Below are 21944 nucleotides of genomic sequence, written 5' to 3'. Positions count from 1 at the left end.
CTGCCTATCCACTTTTGGTGTCCATCTACCACCCCACTCTTACTTGTGCCTCCAAAAAGCTGTAGTTTGTATAGTGACTGAACCCTGGTAAACCTTCTTGAAAGATGGGCTAAACCAGGTAGAGGGTAAGCGATGGGTTTCAAATTCATCATTGAGTTGGAGAGAGGTTTCTACTCTAAGCATGTGAAAACTTCCCTAGCAGAATAGGTGGATGTGAACAATTTGTTCCAATGACCATGAAGGTGGTAGAAGAAGGTGCTGTGGAGTGCTTAGAGCTTGATCAGACATGAGAGACTCCAGAGTAATCCATTGCATCCTAAGCCATTTCCAGTTGTCTTAACTTTTGTCTTGCCACTGACTTCTATGACTCTGGAAGAGAAAGTGAGGCTGAGGCCTTCATGCAACTCTCCCTCACTTAAATTAGTTTTGCATGCATGTCAAAAGACATCATGCATATTATTTTATCATTTTACATTTTACTATTCAACTATTTTATTATTTTTATTATTTTACTATTCAACTTTGATTATTTTATTATATTACTATTTTATTATTTTATCTACCTTGAAGTCCTGTAGTGATGGTCTAGTAATAAAGCATCAGGTGCTGGGAAATGTAGTCATAACCCTGCACTCAGATGGTCTAGGGTACAGGACCATCTTCTCACTGAACTGAAGCAGCAATAGGATTTGGCAGCTCCCTGGGTGTCTAAGTAACTTTTTAAAAGATCACATTGCTCACTTCCTGGCATGAAAAAGCATCTAGAAAAGGAGCCCTAAAATGTCTGCTTCACCTATTCCTGGCCTTCTTGCTACAGTAAGCCAGGATCCCACCCTCTGGTTAAAATAATGTTTGCTATCTCCTATTTGGTCATGAATTCCTCAGTTCTCCATAAATCTGACAGGTAAACTATTCCTTGCTCTCCCAGTTTGCGTATGTTTTCAGCCTTTATATCTAAATCATGAATCCATTTTGACTTTATTTTGATATATGGTGTGAGAGTTTGCTGTATGCCTAGTTTCTGCCATACTCTTTTCCAGTTTTTCCAGCAGTTTGTATCAAATAGTGAGTTCTTATCCCAGAAACTGGGGTCTTTGGGTTTATCAAATAATAGATTACTATAGTCATTGACTACCATGTCTTGCAAACTTAGCTATTCTACTGATCCACCACTCTATCATTACATCAAAGTCAGCTTACAACCCCCCATATCTATCCCACTTTAAAATGGTATAATAACCATACATTTCTCAAGAGTTACAAGTGTCATCTTCCCTTGTAGGGGATGTAAACAGTTTGCCCTTATTAATGACATGTTGTTGTTGTTGTTGTTTTCTGTCCAGTTTACCTTTTTATGTCTCTCTTGAGTCTTGTATTTGAAGATCAAATTTTCTGTTGAGCTTTGGTCTTTTTATAAGGAAGTTTTGGAAGTCCTCTATTTCATTGAATATCTGTCTCCTTCCCTGAAAGATTATGCTCATTTTCTCTGGATAGTTGATCATTGGTTGTAATCTAAGCTCTTTTGCCTTATGGAATATCGTATTCCATGTAATACGATCTTTTAACGTAGAAGCTGCAAGGTCCTGTGTAATCCTGACTGTGGTTCCATGATATTTAAATTGTTTCTTTCTAGCTACTTGCAGTACTTTCTCTTTGTTCTGGTAATTTTGGAATTTGACTATTATATTCCTTGGCATTTTGAATTTGGGATCTCTTTCAGGAGATGGTTGGTGGATTCTTTCTAAGGCTATTTTACCCTCTGATTCTAGGACCTCAGGGCAGTTTTCCTTGATGATTTCTTGAAAGATACTGTCCAGGTTCTTTTTTTCATTGTAATTTTGAGGTAGACCAATAATTTTTAAATTGTCTCTCCTGTATCTATTTTCCAGGTCAGTTGTTTTACCAATGAGGTATTTTACATTTTCATCATTTTTTTTCATTCTTTATTTCTGTTTGACTAATTCTCACTCTCACATAGAGTTATTAGCTTCTATTTGCCCAATTCTAATTTTTAACAAATTGTTTTCTTCTGTTAGGTTTTGTACCTCCTTTTCCATTTGGCCCATTTTATTTTTTTAAGGAATTCTTCTCCTCTGTGAATTTTTGGGTCTCTTTCTCTGTTTGACCAATTCTGCTTTTCAAAGAGTTGTTTTCTTCAGTTAATTTTTGTCCTTCCTTTTCCAAGCTATTGACTCTTTCTCTTGTATACCTCTCATTGCTTTTCCCGATTTTTCTTCTACCTCTCTTATTTGACTTTTAAAATCCTTCAAGCTTCTAGATGTAGGTTTGTTGACAATATTGTCCTCTTCAGAATTTCAGCCTTGATCTTCACTGTTCCCATGATAAGAATCTATGGTAGGTTTTTGTTTTTGGGGTTTTTTTGTTTGTTTGTTTTCATTTTCGTTTTTGTTTTTGTTTTTGTTTGTTTGTTTGTTTTTTGCTCATGGGGTTTGCTTATTTCCTGGCCTTTAAAAAGATTGAGCTCTCCTGCTGGGGAGTAGGGGGCAGTGACCCAAGATTTTTGTGCTGTGAACCCAAGACCTGATCACGGGCTTTGTGTGCTGGGGCCTCAGATGCTGGCAGTTGGAGGCTGGAGGATTCTGGCAGCTTACCTGCTGTTGGGCTGGAATCAGCAACACTGGAACTCTAGGGGTAGGATTGGGTAGTCTGGCCCCTCGAGGTTGCCTGCTCACCTAGGCCTTTTGCTTTCTTCTGCTCCTTGCAGAAGGATGTTTTGTTGCTGCAGGATGTTTCTCAACCCGGGACTTTCCCCCTTATGTGGGAAAGCTGTACTTCCCAGAAGTTTGCTGAGGCACTGGAAGGGAGAACACTGTGTGAGGTGGTGGTTTTCTGAACCAGTTTCTACCGGTTTCCCCACCTGTACTGAGGCACTATGGTGTCCTGGTGTTAGTGCTGCTTGCTCCACCACCTGGGGTTCAGGATCTCCCTCTGGTATGCTGAAGTGGGGCTTTCTGCTGTCTTGCTGGGACAACTCCTGTTCTGTACTGTTCCCCCCACCCCCAGGTCAAGAGGGGTCTTTCCCACAAGCTTCCTGGGCTACTGGATTGATGCACCCTATCTTTCTGCTGGTTCAGCTGTTCCAGTATGATATTTTCTGTGCTTTCAGAAGTTAATAAGGGACAGTGAGAGTGTGACTTACTTTTTTTTTTGGTGAGGCAATTGGGGTTAAATGACTTGCCCAGGGTCACACAGCTAGTAAGTGTCAAGCGTCTGGTCTGAGACTGGATTTGAACTCAGGTCCCCCCTGACTCCAGGGCCAGTGTTCTATTCACTGTGCCACCTAGCTGCCCCAACAGTATTGTTTTTGTTTTTTTTGTTTGTTTGCTTTGTTTTTTTGTTTTTTTTGTTTTTTTTTTTTTGGTGAGGCAATTGGGGTTAAGTGACTTGCCCAGAGTCACACAGCTAGTGAGTGTTATATATCTGAGGCCAGATTTGAACTCAGGTCCTCTTGACTCCAGAGCCACTGCTCTATCCACTGTACCATGTAGCTGCTCCGAGTGACTTACTTCTTACTCCACCATCTTGGCTCCCAGGATCAGAACCTTGTCTTCTTTGAATATGAAAGACAATAACCTCCATCTCCTCCTCCTTCTCTCACTCATTCTCTTTTTTCTTCACAATATATATGTGTAATGGATTTTGTTTTTGAGGAGGTGGAGGTGGAAGAGAGAGAATTCAGAACTGCAAATTAAATTAAAACTCAGAGGGAATCACACACCAGAAATCTTTTATGAGCTAACACAGAGAACTCTAATATTTAGAGTGAATATTCAGGGCTTCTCCCTGTTGGGCACCATATGTATACAACAGGAACATGAGGAATGGATTTTATCAGATCGATAGTGGGGACTATTACTGTTGCAATAACTATGCTTGAACATTTTTTGAACTTTCTACGTAGCAAGAAGTGACTGGCACATGCAGACTGTATTCAGTAAGTCATATGAATGAAAGGGCAATGGATGAAAAAAATAAAGAGGGACTTCAAGCATAGGTACTTATGTAAAACTTACTCAAAAGGTAAATTTAAACAGATCTGCAGCCAGTCTGCCACCTTTCAGAGGTAACTCAGAGCAGAGATCCAGGTTGGTGAACCTTATATCTCCCAATACCTCCAGTTGAGGTGGAAAACTTTATAATGGCACTACATTTTATGTAATGTCTGGCTTTCATTTTAGATCTATACTTTTTATTGTATTAGAAAAAAAAGCTCCTTCTGTTTCTATTATTAATAGGGCTTTTAACCTAAATCACTGTTGTATTTTGTCAGAGATTTTTTCCCCCGCATTTATTAATATAATCTTGTGTTTGTTTTAAGTTTGATTATGATTAAACCAACTACTAATTATAATTATTCATTTAATGTGATTAATTATGTACCACTCATAAGCTTATGACATCTTCATAATAATAAGAAGCACACACAGCATACATATACACACATATATACATATATATACTTTGTATATATGTGTGTATATTATATGTACACATACACTTATGCATATATACACATTTTATCTATTTTGGTAAAAGTGCCATGTCATATTGAGAAATGGATGGAAAGAAAGAAATATATTACTATAACTATTTCTCAGTATGACACAGTAAATTTACCACAAAAGCATTGATTAAATGTTTCCTATGTGCGAAACATCATTCTGGGAATCTAAAGGCAAAAGCAGCCTCTTCCATCAAGGAGCTTAGAGTTCAATGAGGTAAACAAATATAAATGAATAGGAACACACAGAATAAATACAAAGTGGATAGAACATGACCTTAGAGGAGGCGCTAACAGATGGCAAAACTGAAAAAGACCTCCTTCAGAGGGCAATCTTTGAGCTGGGCCTTGAAAGAAAACAGTATTTTTAAGAGGCAAAGATTAGGAGCGACAGTATTCCAAGCATAGGGGACAGCCAACAGAAAGACACTAAAGCAGCTGATGGAGTGACATGTGCAAAAACAAAAGCAAAAACAAAACAAAACAAAATAAGTTGTCAGGCAGGGAAACACCTATTTTGGAAATACCTATGTAGGACAGAGTGTGTAAACTCAAATGCAAACAAAGAAATACTGTATGAGAAGAGTGGAATATTGAGAAGGGGTCAGATGACATCTAGTTCATAAACCTGAGTGACTGATAGTGTAATGGCATCCCTTGCAATGACAGGAGAGTTAGGAAGAGATTATGGTTTCAGGAGCAAAAAGGATTTGTTTTGGAAATGCTGCATTTGAGAAGTCTATGGGATATCTAGATTGAAATGTTCATTCAACAATTAGCTCAGAAGAGAGAGTAGAAATAGGTATATATCCCTGAACATCATCTGCATAAGGATGATTATGGAACCACTGAGAGTTGATATAATAAATAAGTAAAAGATAAAAAGGAAAAGATAAGAGAGTCTAGTACAGGGCATTGGGGACACTCACAATTAGCAGGCATGACATGGATTGTCATGGTGTCATGGATAGTGACATGGATGAGAAACCAGCCAAGAAGCCTGAGGATCAGTCAGACAAGTAGAAGGAAAACTGAGAACATTAGCACAAAAAAAGAAAGAAGAGAGAATATCAAAGAAGTGATGGTGATTGACATTGTCAAACACTGTGGAAGAATCAAGACTGAGAAAAGACCATTAGATTTGGCAATTAAGAGACCATTAATAACTTTGGAGAGAGTAGGTTGTGAAGGGGAAGGAAGTGGAAATAAATTATAAATGGTGTTTCCAAATTTTGCTAAGAAGGGAAGGAGAAATATGGAGAAATATCATAGCTGGTAAGAATGGTAGAGTCAAGTGAAATTTTTTTTGGAAGTTGAGGGCAGATATTAATATGATTTTAGGCAGAGAAGGAACCAGTAGATAGTGAGTGTCTAAATATTAAAGAGAGTGAGGTTGTCAATGAGGACAATCTATTGTAAAATAAATGAGTGATGAGATGAGGGTGCATATAGAGAGGTTGACCTTTGCAAATTCCTCTGTCAGTGATAAAAATAGAAACATTCTAAATATACTCCAAAAAAAATTCTACCAACACTTTTTGTAGTAACAAGTAAATGTAAACAAAGTAAATGTCCATCATTTGGAAAATGGATAAGCAAATTGTGGTATTTAATGTTATACTGGAATATTACAACACTGTTGGAAGTGATGCATATAGTGAAATATTGTTGTTATGTCAACTGATACAAAGTGAAAAAAAATAGAACCAGGAAAATAATATGTTCAATGATTACAAAATATAAATGGAAAAGCTAATAAGAAACTAATGGAAACTAGATTTTATGAACTTATAATGATCAAGCTTGGTACCAAAGAAGAAATGGGAGAATGTAGCTATGTTTTTTTTTTCTTTTTGCCAAGATGGAACACTGAATGCAATGCCAAATGTGATTGGTGTGTTAATTAATTTTACTGATCTGCTTTTTTCTCTGTTTTATTTATAATAAATGTCTTGGGTGGGGAGAAGAGTCACATTGTAAGAAATGTAGATGGTGTGAAAAATAAGATCATTAAAAATAAAATGATATGTGGGCCTCTGTTTTAGACAGATATGTGAAGTGTTTAAAGGAACTATGTACTTTCCCAAAAGGAAAGAGCTCCTATTTCTTTCTGGGCTCAAGTAATTATATATTACTATATATACTTTTTGATGAGCTCTGTAGCTTGTTCATCCAGCAGTATGCAATAATCAAGGAAAATATACATTCTTCGCTTTTCCCCTCTATAGACAATTAAGCTTACTCTTTTGAATTGGGATGGATCTCATTTAGGAGATTCTGCAGTGTTTTGGGTTTGATTGAGCCAACACGATGTCATTTACCATTTGAAGGACCTTATAACCTAAAACAAAATTTGTAACAATTTAGAATCTATGCTGGACATTTTACTTGTTTTATGCCTTTTTAATATTAATAGCAATTAATAAGTTACTACAAATTAATGTTAATGATCAAAGAGTAAAAAAAAAACACTAAGTTATCTCTCTACATTACCTATTTCACTTGGCTTTTCCTCAACAATTAGAGTTACCAGTACTGTATCTTTAAGAGCCTAATGTATTGTTGAGAAAAGCAGTTTGTGTTCACAGTTGAGAGCAAGTTAAAAGATGTCTTATTGTAAAAATGTCTTTATCTCTCTATAGAATCTGGAAGGTTGGATATTTTTTCTCCACTTCAATCACATTTTGCCCTGTAGTTTTTGACTTTGTCAACCTGGGGATCCACAGGAATTAGGGTGCAGACACCTCCGGTATCTATACTCTATATATCTCTTAACAATCTAACACCTGTAACACTATTGTCATTTTATTGGCTTCCTACTTTCTTTTATGTGTCACTGACAAAGTTTTTGAATGTTGTGTCCCCAACCTTGTTTTTCTCTTAAGCCTGGTGGTTTTTATTGCACAACTTACATTGTATAGCATGATTTTTAGGAATGCACATGTCACATTATAGTAGAACTGACCATACTTTGATTATGTACTATTTCCTAGTAGCCAAATGTTACTTAGGTTGTGAAAGTTATTTGAAATTTTCTATTGTATTTCTTCCCTATCCTTCCTCTTTGACTTTATTACAATGGTTTTGAAGAGGATAATAATGAGAAAAAGAGAGAGAGACAGATAGCATTTATTAACCACTGATTATATACCAGGCATAGTTCTAAGCACTGGGTTTACAAAAAACAAATCCCCTTCACTCACCCACCTACTTCCTGAAAACAGTATTTATCCTGAAGGAGCTCACATTCTAATGAGAGAAGAAAATAAAAGAAAACTGGAAAGTAAGCTTAAGATGAGAGAGCAGAAAGGAATTGTACTGACAACAAGAAAGGCTATTGTGAGGGAGGAGAAAATTTTGAGGAGTGAGAGGCTTGGGCATCTCATGTAATGTTGGTCTAGGTCAATGACTCACCAATTAAGAGAGAAGGTCATAGTATAAAGGCATGTCTTTGATATAAAAAAATAGTAATAAGTACTTTCTGTAAAGCATTTCATCAACTGTATCTACACATGATACTATTATCAATATCATAAGGTAAAAAAACAAAGAGTAGTCAATACAGCCCTGAAATGACAATGTTTATCCTAAAAGCCTTAAAGATAAATTGAGAATTTTCTAGCACTTTATCTTTTAAACAAATATTCATAGAGTCCTATTCTAAAATGAAATCCTGATAACATTCTTAATATTTTAGATCTAAAAAAGCTTCTCATACAGCAAAAGACAGCTTAAAATTATTAGCCATGGACACTAATGAACAGGAAAATGAGGATACTTGAAAAAAATCCTTATAATTAAATTAAAATATTTTGAGTCAGATGACTTTTATGCTTAAACATTATTAGTCATGCTTTGTTCTTATCTGTTTGATCATTACTTGGTTCTCATTCTTCACTATGTTAGTGAAATGACTTATCTTTATCAACAATTCTATTGTTTCATTCAGAAATTGAGAAGACATGTCTAAGGGGAGTGAAAAAAACATTCTTCAAATGACACAAATGATTATTTAGTATGAAAGGTAGTATGAAAGGTAAAAGCATAGTTTATGTAGTTCTAGGAGTAAAATATAGTGCTGGTTTATAAAAGTTATAAGGAAACAGATTTTCTGACTCAGTTTGAGACTTTTTTAACAACTAGTTCTTTTCTAATGATTTGAATTCCATAATAAAGGTTCTCTTATCTTTAAGATCACAATTTCATTGAAACATGATACTAAAATCCTTTTCAAAGGAAGTATTTAATCAAAATCTGAATGACCATTAGTGATATATATTACAGAAATAGTATTTTTTCACTGTTTAAAAGAGTAGTCTACATGACTTTGTATTCCCTTCTAACTCATTCAATTGGTATGGTAGGGAACTTTTTTTTAAATTACATGCTGAATTTATTTATATTCTTAAAAAGAAAAGCAAGCAATACACAATAGAAATTCACAATTTACCTTACAATTCTCTATATTTCTCTCACTACTATGTTTATGGAAATGCTTATTTTTAGCTGGTATTTGTTAATGTCAGAATAAGGAAATTAGTTAAAACTCTGATCACTTAATAAATCCTGTCAATTTCACTTCCATGGCATCTGTCATATTCATCCTCTTCTCCCTATTCTCACTGGTGCAATCCTCCATATCACCATCTGCCTGAGCTATTGTACCTAAGACTCCTAATAAGTTTGCCTGTATTTTCACTCTTCATGCTCTAATTTGTTACCCTTCTTGTTGCTGCCAGAGTAATTTTTGTCCTGCGTCGATCTGATCACATCATTCACTTCTTAGCTAGAATTCTTTTTTTTCAATTAATTAATTTTTAGTTTTCAACATTCATTTCACAAGATTTTGAGTTCCAAATTTTATCCCTATCTTGTCCCTCCCCCCACCCCAAGATGACATGAATTCTAAATACCCCTTCCCCTAATCTGCCCTCCCTTCTATCTCCCCCTGCCCTAGCTCCTTTTATCCCCTTTCCCTTCAATTTTCCTGTAGGGCAGGATAGATTTCTATACCTCATTTCCTGTATATCTTATTTCCCAGTTGCATGAGAAAACATTTTTTTAACATTTGTTTTTAAAACTTTAGGTTCCAAATTTTCTCCCTTCCTACCTCCCCAGTCACCCTCATTGAGAAGGCAAGCAACTCGATACAGGTTATACATGTTTAGCCTTTAGCATAGAATTCTTAAATGGCTCCATATTGCTGACTATTTAAACCTCTTGTTATGGCATTCAGGGCCTTCTACAATATGGTACCTCCCTACCTTTTAACCTTTTCTCATGTTACTTACCTCCCCACACTAGGTTGGAACCATATTTCTCTACTCTATGTTCCCTGAACATGATCTGTGCTTTCCTATTTCAATTACCTTGCTCAAACTGGTGACTCTGTCCAGAATGCTCTCCTCTCCCTCTGAATTTTGAATTCTTACCTATCCTTTAAACTCCATCTGAAATGCTACCTTCACCAAGAGTTGTCCCTAATTGTCTCCCCATGTTAAGTATATTCCTGCTCAAATAGTTGGATAGAATGCTGGGTCTGGAGTCAGGAACACTCATCTTTTTGAGTTCAAATCTGCCTACAGACGCTAACTGTATGACTCTGGGCAAATCATTTAACTTTGTTTGCCCCACTTTCCTCATCAGTAAAATGAGCTGGAGAGCGAAACGGCAAACCATTTCAGGATCTTTGCCAAGAAAACCCCAAATAGGGCTATGGAGAGTTGGCCATGACTGAAACAACTCAACAACAACAGCAAAACTTTGCTTTGCACATTTCTAATCCCACATGTATGAATACCGCATTCACGGATATCATACCACATCTATGAACGAATTAATGAAAAAACACATATTAGTTTCCTACTATGTATTGAGCAATGTATTAAGTGTCGGGGATACAAGAAGGAAGACAAGCCCAGACTTTAAGGAGCTTATGTTCTAATGGGGGAAACGAGACAACATGTCTAAGGGAGTGGCTGCCAGTGATGAATGTTTTGATTTAGCAAGATACCAGGAGTCATAGGAGGGTAGATTGACACATTTTTCCTAGTAGAAATGGCAATATTGACTTTATCATGGTTCCAAAACTAGGAAGTGGGGGAAGTCAGCAGACCATGTAAGTGCAGCTGGTGGAAAGATGTCCAGGGGGTTGAGATAAATTATTATTTTTCTCTTATATTAATAAATAATTATTAATTGAGATTAAGATTTTTTTCTTTCTATTTTCTCATTCAGAAATAAACCCCTGTAGGTTAATACAGCCAGTGTTTGAAGGACTTTACTGACCTTGACCAAAAATTTACCCAACTTAGACCATCTTATCTAGGTAGAATTTTTACCCCATCCAACTAGAAAACCTTACAAAGAAAATTGGGTGAATTCTGGCCTATTGTGTTCTACTCAGACAGACTAAGATGGTGGGTAGATTTCTTTGTCTAGATTGCCCGAGGCTGGGGGTAGTCTGGGAGTAAGAGTGACTTAATCAAAGTCTCCCAGTGCCTCATTAGGATAGGTCTACTTGTCTTTATAATATTCATTCTCTCATTAATTGTTAACCAATCAGAGTTGATTTTCTTTTTTAAAAATTAAATTACACCAAATTTAATTTTAATTAATTTATTTTTAGTTTTCAACATTCACTTCCACAAGTTTTTAAGTTCCAAATTCTCTCCCCATCTCACCCCTCCCACCAACCCAAGATGGCATACCATTTCCCCTAGTCTTCCCTCCCTTCTGTTTCTCCCCCCTTCTCTTACCTCCCTTTGCCTTCTATTTTCCTGTAGGGCAAGATAAATTTCTGTACCCCATTTCCTATATTTCTTATTTCCCAGTTGCATACAAAAACATTTTTTTAAACATGTGTTTTTAAAACTTTGGGTTCCAAATTTTCTCCCTTCCCCCCTCCCCACTCACCATCATTGAAAAGGCAAGCAACTCAATATGGGTTATACATGTGCAGTTACACAAAACACTTCCATAGTAGTCGTGTTGTGAAAAACTCTATTTCTCTTAATCCTATTATGCCCCCCATTTATTAGATTCTTTCTTTTGATCCTGTCCCTCCTCAGTAGTGTTTGCTTCTGATTACCCCCTCTCCCAATCTGCCCTCCCCTCTATCATCCCCCTGCTCTCTTGTCCCATTCCCCCCCCATTTTCCTGTAGGGTAAGATAAATTTCCATACCCAATTGAGTGTATATGTTATTCTCTCCTTAAGTCAAATCTGATGAGAATAAGATTCACTCATTCCCTCTCACCTTCCCCCATTTCCCCTCCTCTGTAAGAACCTTTTCTTTTCTGTTTTTTTTTGTGAGATAATTTACCCTGTTCTACCTCTCCATTTCTCCTTCTCCCAGTACAATTCTCTCTCATCACTTAATTTTATTCTCCAGATATCACCCCTTCATCTTCAACTCACCCTGTGAGTTGCCTCTATCTATCTATCTATCTCTCTATCTCTCTATGCACACACACACACACACACACACACACACACACACACACACACACATATATACACATATACTGACAAAGGTCTCATGAGTTACAAATATCATCTTTACATGCAGGAATGTAAACAGTTCAACCTTAATAAGTTTCTTTTAATTTCTCTTTCCTGCTTACCTCTTCATGTTCCACTTGAGTCTTATATTTGAAAGTCAAATTTTCTATTCAGCTCTGGTCTTTTCATCAGGAATGCTTGAAAGTTCTCTATTTCACTGAATGACCATTTTTTCCCTGAAGGATAATACTCAGTTTTTCTGGATAGGTGATTCTTGGTTGTAATCCTATATCCTTTGCCCTCCTTTGCCTATATTCCATGCCCTGCAGTCCCTTAATGTAGAATCTGCTAAATATTGTGTTTTTCTGCTTGTGTTTCCATAATACTTGAATTGTTTCTTTCTGGATGCTTGCAATATTTTCTCCTTGACCTGGGAACTCTGGAATTCAGCTACAATATTCCTAGGAGTTTTCCTTTGGGGATCTCTTTCAGGAGGAAATCAGTGGATTCTTTCAATTTCTATTTTGCCCTCTGGTTCTAAAATATCAGGACAGTTTTCCTTGATAATTTCTTGAAAGATGATGTCTAGGCTCTTTTTTTTTGATCATGGCTTTCAGATAATCCAAGAACTTTTAAATTCTCTCTCATGGATCTATTTTCCAGGTCAGTTGTTTTTCCAATGAGATATTTCACATTGTTCTCTAATTTTTCATTCTTTTGGATTTGTTTTACAATGTCTTGATTTCTCATGAAGTCACTAGCTTCCAATTGCTCTATTATAATTTTTAAGGAAGTATTTTCTTCACTATGCTTTTGAACTTCCTTTTCCATTTGTCCAATTTTGCTTTTTAGAGCATTCTTTTCCTCATTGTCTTTTGGACCTCTTTTGCCATTTGCGTTAGGCTATTTTTTAAGGTGTTATTTTCTTCAGTATTTTTCTGGGTCTCCTTTAAAAAGTTGTTGACTTGTTTTTCATGATTTTCTTGCATCACTCTTATTTCTCTTCCCAGTTTCCCCTCTATTTCTCTTACTTGCTTCTCAAAATCCTTTTTGAGCTCTTCTAAGGCCTGGGACTGATTCATATTTTTCTTGGAGGCTTTGGATGTAGGAGCTTTGACTTTGTTGTCTTCTTCTGGTTGTATGTTTTGATCTTCTTTGTTACCAAAAAAAAGATTCTATGGTCTGAATCTTTTTGTGAGGTTTGGTCATGATCCCAGACAATTACTTGATTTATAAACTCTTTGTTAAGGTAGAGGTCTGCTTCCAATGTGGATAATGTACTATTCCAAGCTTGGGGGTTTGTACAGCTGTTTTCAGAGATACTTCTAGGGACCTGTAAATTTTCAGTTCTTCCAAGGTAGTATGATAAGGGGCAAGGTGTTTAGTCTTTTCTTGGCCTGTGCTCTGGTCTATGAGTGACCACAAGCACCCTTTTCTGTCTTGGAACTGTGAGGAAGATTTTCTCTCCACTGCCACTACAAACTCCACCATGCCAGCACTCCTCCTCACCCCAGGACCACCACCCAGAAATGTGACCCAGATCCAAAGACAGGCAAATCAAAAGAATCCTGCCTCCGCACCAGCAAAAGTTCCCTGCAATCGCTCTTTGATCAGCCACTCAATTCCTCCTCAGTCTGTGGGCCACAAGCTTAGGAAGCAGCCACCACCCCAGGGCCACACTTGGGAACTGCAGTTGGGACTTAGTTCTCTCTCTTATCACAGAAAGAGACTTTTCTCACTGACCTTCTAACCAACTTAGAAGGTTGGCGTTTGTGGGTTGAGAGTTCTGGAAACTGCCATAGCTGCCAGTGATTGAGTCTTCATGCCCACACCCAACTAAGCTCCTCTTCCCACCTGGAGCGATACATCTTTACCAATCAACCATCCCAGTTGTCTTGGGCTGGAAATTTGTTTCACTCTGTCTATTTTTGGGTTCTGCTGCTTTAGAAGTTGTTTAGAGTCATTTTTTTTTTACAAGTGTTTGGAGGAGTTTGGGGGAGAGCTCAAGCAAGTCACTGCTTTCACTCCACCATCTTGGCTCCACCCCTTGGGAACTTTTTTTAGTCTACTAGATCTAACTTCCAAAGAATTACATATAAGCATTAACTACTTTCTTTGGAATATTTGCTCTGGTCCCTTGAAAAAGGATGTGAATTTCACTGTGACTCTTGGTTGTTCCATTGGTCCACATGCCTGGGAGTTTTGTTGAAAATGATTTGAAACAGTCAGAAAGAGTCACTCCCTCAGTATGTTATTAAAATATCTGTAATGGGTCTCCAACCTCATTTTAATCCTTTGCTTTTTCCAAGCTCTCCATTACATATCCAGCAATTGGAGCAACAAATACTTCTCTCCTCTCTTCCTAAATCAGTAAGAAAATATGCTTGTCTCAACAAGTGTGATAGAACTTCAAGTGTCTGACTGCTTTCTGCTTTGTGTTTCTTTCCCTAAGTATAGATCACCAAATAATGATCCAAGAGATGAACATTTACAGATTTGGTGGCTAACTTGGGAATAAGAAAATTCCTGAATTCCAGAATTGCTGTCATCTACTCAGCAGATGTGATTCCTGTAAGTACAACACTTCTTGGAGGAGAAATAGAATGCTGACAGGTCATGCTGAATCTGAAAAGAGTAAAGAAGCATTTTTAGATGGCCAGCAGATCTGGACCTTATACGTTACTTGTGCAGCAAGCCTGAGGTGAAAGTGAAATATATATACAACAGTCCCAAGATAACCTGAGTCTTTAAGAGAGCTTACAATGATAGTGATGAGTTATTGTTTTATGCTTTAAGTATATACTAAGGTACACTGTGAGTCTTGTGTTTTAAACATTTCTTTTTTGGTGGAAGAAATAAATAGCTATTTTGTACACTAAATATCTGTTCTAGAAGGAATCCTTTTAAATTACTGTAGGGGAGATTCTCAACATAAGTCATATATAAGTTTTAGTTTTGAGATTTCTCTAAATGTTTCTTTTTATGATGGAGATATAATGAGCTAGAAAGATGAAGGCAAACTGACTCCCCTATCATTGTTTTTTTTTAAATGTATTTCTACATTACTTTGGCATCCAAGAGAAAGAATTTTAGACAAAGCACCAATATCTTACCTCTGGCACCTAGAGAGGCTATCACACATGAGAACCTGCTCTGAACTTACATAAAACCTAGAATCATCCTGGGCATGATAGTCAGGACAGGAATTTAGTATCCCTATTCTCCTTTCTGCTCATCTCCTATCACTCAGATGGCTTCTGATACTTTTTCTTTCTTTACCCCTGTCTCACATGATTAAGTGGCCTTACTCCTTCCCAAGGCTAACCCCTCTACTTGTTCAAGTGATTCCATTCCATACTGTTTCCTCAAGGAGATTACTTCCTTTGTCATGCCCACCCTTTCCCTCATTTTCAATCTCTCCCTGTCTAATTCATTTCCTTCTACCTACAAACATATCCATGTCTTCCCCTTCCTGAAAGAAAACCCTCACTGAATCTATCCCCACTAACTATAATCATATATCTTTTCTGCCCTTTATAACTAAATTCTTGAAAAGGCTGCCTACCATAGGTGCATCCACTTTCTCTTTTCTCATTGTCTTTTTTTTTTTGGCTAGGCAATGGGGTTGACTTGCCCAGGGTCACACAGCTAGTAAGTGTTATGTGTCTGAGGCTGGATTTGAACTCAGGTCCTCCTGAATTCAGGGCCAGTGCTCTATTTACTGAGCCACCTATCTGCTCCTCTCATTGTCTTCTTAACCCCTTACAATCTGACTAATGACTCCACCAAAACTTCTCTCTCCAAAGTTACTAATGTTATCCTAGTTGCCAAATCCAGTCTTTTTTTTCAATTTTCATTCTCTTTTACCTCTCTGCAGCTTTCCTTTTTTCCGTATTTATTTTTAAGAGTTTTAATTCCTACCATAATTGCAATCCTTATCTCTTCTTATAAACATTTCTTTAATGAATTTCTTTATTTTCTAAATTACTGCTGTTTCTAGCAATAACTCAATTTTTACAGTGAGCACATAAAATATTTTGCCTTTTTGGTATTCTCTTTTATTAAAGTTTTCATGTCTCTCTGCTTCTCTTCATAGCATTAATTCATTGGGTTATGTCCTTTTCTGGACTGTTCATTCATGTTCCCATGTCTATCAGTCTTACTGACAGTTTAACTCAGTAGGACATTGGATCATTCCCAACCTTTCTCTCTTGGTATTCTTGTCTTTTACCCCCTCTCTTCTTTTCCTAATAGTTTTACATCAGTCCCTATTTTGTTAGACATCCCACCCTCTATTGGCATCCATTTTTCTCCTGTCTAGATCACAGAGACTGTCAAACTCCATCTCTCTCAGTTAAAGGGATAAAGTTAATGTCAGTGCTCAGCTAAGCTATGTAGGCTACAATTAATTTCATAGTATCTATTTTTTTTACATTTTATAAATGAATAAGGATAGAGATAGGGCCAAGACCTGTGATTTCACCAAATCCTGGGTGAGAAAACTCCCTCTTTCCAATGAAGAGCTACACCTTGTCTGCAAATATGGTTATAATACTAGAAACCAAGTGACTTGCATAGGCTCAACAGCCAAGTATGTGTCAGAGGCAACCCTTGAACCCAGGTCTTCCTGGCTTCAAAGCTGGATCTCTATCCACTATACTACAGTACTATACTAGCTCAAATGCACAAATACATATTTGTAATGTAATATTTTTAAAGGACAATTGCTGTGGCTTGATAGAAAATGTATAGCAACAGATACACACATAAATAAATACATGTGGACATATATACCTCCATTTGCAGGTTTCTTGGTACACACACAGAAGTTAAGAACTTTTGTTCTAAGTAAGCATCCTTCTTCTTATTTTACCTGGCAGCATTTTTTATAGATCTGAGAAATCCTAATAAAGAAAAGGTCCAAAGAAGAACTTTGAGCGAATACAGTATGGAGATTGGTTTGGGAGTGATTAATCAATTCAAAAGTTCAGGCAATGAACAATGTACTGATTTCTTTATTGGTCATTTTTGCTGTGAGATTTCTTATGAGCCATCTATGCAAAATAATGAACTCTTAGGCTCTAGGATGGTGTCTAGACCAGGGAGGCCATAAGAGCCAAGATACTCATGGTTACAAGAATAGCCTTGGGTTGTAAGAAAAGCCTTCCTCTTCCCCTCCCTTGGGTTTTGCAATCAAATATAATACTGAATGATCCTGAAGCACAGATTTGGAAGTGAAGGTAATAGGTCACATCTTGATTCTCCATCACTGACCTAGAATAGTTAGAAAATGAGAACAATTAACATATGTCATAGATGTTACTATTCTGCTACAAAAGAAGCTGTTTTTGTTTTGTTTTGTTTTTGTTTGTTTGTTTTTGCCCCTGCTTGTAATATACCTTCTGATATTCAGGTTATCCAAATGGCTAGTTTGTGTCTCCCTCATGATGCAGACTAAACATCTTGTGACATTCACTGTCTCTAGCTTTCCTTATGCCTCAGTAGTTGGAAAAGAATAACTTTCAGTGAATTTCATTTGGATAAGTTTCCTTGTCCAATTGCAGTCATTTTTTTTCTTTTTTTTAGCATGGCTACTGATTTCCCACAATATCATTCATTTGCAGAGGCATTTGCTGCCAAATGGAGGAATTAATGAGGACAGGACAGACTGATCACCTTCCCTTTCTATTTTAAGGGAAGAATCTTACAAACCCAGGGTGGAGAGTGGGGGATGGAAAGATCAATTCAAAGAGCTTGGTTGAATTCCTGTTGCTTTGAAATTGCAAGGGGCTTATAGTGTGTTGTGTGTGTACGTACATTTATGTAGAGGAAAATGGAATTGGTGATTCCTAGCTACTGACTATTAGATGGCCTCCATTTTTGCAGAGACCTTTCTTAACTCCTTTCTTAAATAAGCCCTGTGGGCATGACTTTTTTATCCAATCCCTCCAATCTGTTCCTCACTCTCTTCTGCACCTTACACACATTTTAACCTGCTGATAGACTATAAAGGAAAACTAAAATTGACTAAAACCAGCTGCCTCTAAGGCAGGGGTTCTAAACCTGCACATGGTGAACCTGGCTTTTATAAATTATTTTGTTACTAACATTTCAATATACTTGGCTTCTTTTGGAATCCTATGTATTTTATTTGTTACATTTAAAAATATTGTTCTGAGCAGTGGTTCATAGTCTTCATGAGACTACCAAAATGGTTCATGACACACACAAAAAAGTTAAGAACCTTTTCTCTAAGGAAGCATCCTCCTGCTTGCCTTATTTCTTTACCCCTATTCAACAATGATTATTCATGATTTGGGCTTAATTATTCTTGATACAGGACATTAGTTTGGATTTGCATGGGTTTAATTTTTCCTCTGCTTTTCAAGGAGTTATGAAGTATTAAGAATCAATTGAGATTCTCTCATATTTTTTATTTCGAAACTCCCAGCAAGGATCACATCCATAATTGCTACACAGTTCTTTGCCCCTTTCTCTCATTTGCATACCTTGCTGATCACTGCGCTATTTTCTGACTTGCCTTTCAGAATGATGAAGCACCTAAATGAGAAGGTACTATGAGAATTAAAACTGTGTTAAACCAGAATTCTATAGTTATGAAACAGCTGTGTAAACAAAGTAAAAAAGAACAAATAAGCTTTGAGCTTCACTTAAGTCCTTCACTCAAGAGAAAGGGGAAGAAGAAGAATAGAGAAAAGATGCATTTGTCAATATTGTTTTTCAGCCAAAGACAATATTTATTAGAACATCCATCATATTGGACAGACTCTTAAGGAGTCTGAACATTAGTAAGCTATTGACTAGATTTTAAGAATCTGAGCAGCATCTAGATTTTAAGAATCCAAGCAATGACTAGATTATAAGAATCTAAGCAGTGGCAAGATTTTAAGAATCAGAGCAGTGGCTAGATTATAAGAATCAGAGCACCTTAATGAAGACAAGATGGACCTCATATACATTAAGACTATGAGAGGGATCTAGGAGTGGCCAAGTGGTCTATGAGGTAATAGAATTCCAGGGCCCTGGACCACAGGGCCAAGGGAGAATGGAGCCTAGATAGAAATAAGGGTGGAAAGTGGCTTGGGGCCATAGGGAGGTCTACATGGAAAGGTAAGTTAATGAGATTATAGCCTCAGGGGAACACCAGAGATTTGGCCATGTGGGAAAGTCAAGGGTTTCTTTTTTGGGGTCTAGATTCCATCCTCATCATTCCCCCCTCAAACAAATGGGACCCAAATTCTTTTGGGGTAAGGGGCAAAGGTCTTGGATTCTGGAACTGCTTCCTGCTGACAAGGGGTGTAGAGCTGCCCCTGCCTCAAGGGGGTCCCAAAGAGGAGGTTGACTGAAATCAAGCAAAAACTGCATCCAGGGAACAGTGGGGGGGCATTGGCTGGTACTGGCTGTTTGCTACCAACTGTAGCTGAATGGCCTGTAGTCTGAAAGACACAAATCTGACAGAAAAGACTGCAGGGTCCAGATATAAAACAGGGACTACATTTAGATTTAGGGCCCAAATATGAGAGGATAAAACATCCTTAGCTCTCTTTGGATTCAGATAATTCAGTTTTTCAACCATGCAGTATCAAATCCACCTCATAGCCAGACTCAGGAATAGCCAGGTGGGTAACATTCCCTTTCAAAGGAACATAATGAAAAAACTGAGCCAGGAGGATCCCATCTTAGACTGAGGCTAAAATTGTCCTCTCAGTTTTTCCCAATGCTCACTTTCCACCAGTATCACCTTCTGTGAGTAGCTTGTGGCATTTCTCTCAGATGGTGGATTATTGCTTATCAATGGATTATGACCCATCAGACAACTCAAAATAAAATCCTATGAGCTTTTACCTCAACAGCAAGTTTCACTAATCACAATTTAGGAAAAACTTTTCTAGCATTTACATCTCAAATTTAAATATGTCCTGGTATAAAAAGTCAATCATTAGAGATTTCTATATGCTTCCAAATTCTCAGCAAGCCATACATAACCCAAACAAGCTTTTTGGCTACTTTACACATTAAAACAATAACCAACAATAGCTAAATTATTTTAGCAGTAAACAAATTATGAAAAGTTACTTGACATAACTGATGCAAAAAGTTCACCAATTTGAAACTTGAAACAAACCCATTACCAGTCAGGTGACTTCAGTTTTGTTAAATGCATTTCCAAATTACTCTACACAGAGAATCAACATTTCATCATTAACAATTAAAAAACTACAACTTTAAAAGAGTGTGCTTACCCAAGTTCAGAGGCCAGCTTCTTTACCTTGAGCAGGCTGTGCTGAACCTGGGAGATGCTTTCAGGCAAAGGTTGCCCTAGGGCCCAAGGCCATTGCCTTGGGAGGGGAGGGGGCGGCAAGCAGTAGCTGCTGCCTTTCCCCCACTTTCTCTCCCCAAGTGGGGGAAGGTGATATCAAAGGTGAGGGAGAAAGGGTGAAACTCTCTTCTCCTGTAAGAAGGGTTGACAGATATTCTCTTGACTCAAGGGAAGGGAGTGACCAGGGTTGTAAGGAGGTCTTTCAAAACTGCTTAATGATGAATCACAAAACCTCCAGAATGTACCAAGATATTTTTAGCTGTTCTAACTTTTCCCTGTAACCTCCATGAAGGAGGATTCAAGGGTGTAGAGGGAAGGGAGTAAGTAAACCTCAGGGAACCAGAAAGCAACTGCAGTTTTCCCCAATTCCCTAGCACAGAAAGAATTGACAGAATTGGGCATACATTTCCAGGCAGGGCATCTGTCCTTGTCCTCTATGCTGTGGAAGGTGTACCCAGGTCCATGGCCTCAAACCAACCATGGACCGAGCACCTGAGAGCATCAGGCCGAGTGCGAGACAGCCTCATAACTGTCCGCCCAAAAAGCATCTCCAAGCCTTGGTGCTCGGAGTGTGACCCCATCTGCAGAGCAAGAAAGAAAAGGGGAGGAGGGAGGCTTACATACCTTCCAGTCTTGGCTGGAGAAGAATTTGGGGTTATGCAGTTTTGTTGTGCAGGCCACCAAAATAATGAGGTTTAGGTTTTCTGGGACCCTGAGATCATGACACATGGGTCCTACCTGAAAGAATTATACCCAAGCCTTCTTTCAACCAAAGACAAGGTTTATTAGAACATCCCTCATATCAGACAGACTCTTAAGTAGTCTGAACAATAGTAAGCTATTGGCTGGATTTTAAGAATCTGAGAAGTGACTAGATTGTAAGAATTAGAGCAATGGCTAGATTATTAGAATCAAAGCCTCAATATTTTCAAATATGCAGTCTAGCAACAATTTGCCTCTTCCAGATATGCTGCAGCATGAAACTCAAGTGTCCAAGTGTCCTGACTTTTCATCCCTTTATTCCAATTTTTCTTCCTCTTTATCCTTCTCTCTCTCCTTCTTTCCCTCTCTCTTTTTCTCTCCCCTTCTCCTCTTTCTCCTTGTTATTTCTCTCCTCTCCATCTCTCTCTCTAACCACTTTCCCTGTTTCTGTTTTCCTTTTCCTTCCTTTTCATTTTCCCTTTTCCCTCTTTGTCTCTCTCTTTCTTCCTTTCTCTCATTTTTCTCTCTTTTCTCCCTCTTTCCTCCTCCTCCCCTTTTCCTTCTCCTCCTTTCCCATGTTCCTGTGCCCATCTTACCTCTTGTGACATCTCTCCTATGGAATGAGGAAAAAAAATAATGCAATTTTAAGATTTACATAATTGCTACACCTCCCAAAGGCTCATATAGTCAGCTACTGAGAACTCTTCCTCCAGCAGAAACTGGTGTCCTCTTCCTTCATAGACTTCACATTAACTCTTTCTCTTGGCACAGAATTCCCTTTCCCCATATTAGGCTATATTATACTGCTGCATACCTCACCCATCCAGAGTTGCCAATATTACCCCCATCAAGAGAGGCAAATCTAATGTTCTTCCCT

The sequence above is a fragment of the Vombatus ursinus genome, unplaced genomic scaffold (genome assembly GCF_900497805.2).
Source record: "Vombatus ursinus unplaced genomic scaffold, bare-nosed wombat genome assembly UNPS02014792.1, whole genome shotgun sequence".
Taxonomy (NCBI): domain Eukaryota; kingdom Metazoa; phylum Chordata; class Mammalia; order Diprotodontia; family Vombatidae; genus Vombatus; species Vombatus ursinus.
This window is presented reverse-complemented; position numbering follows the sequence as displayed.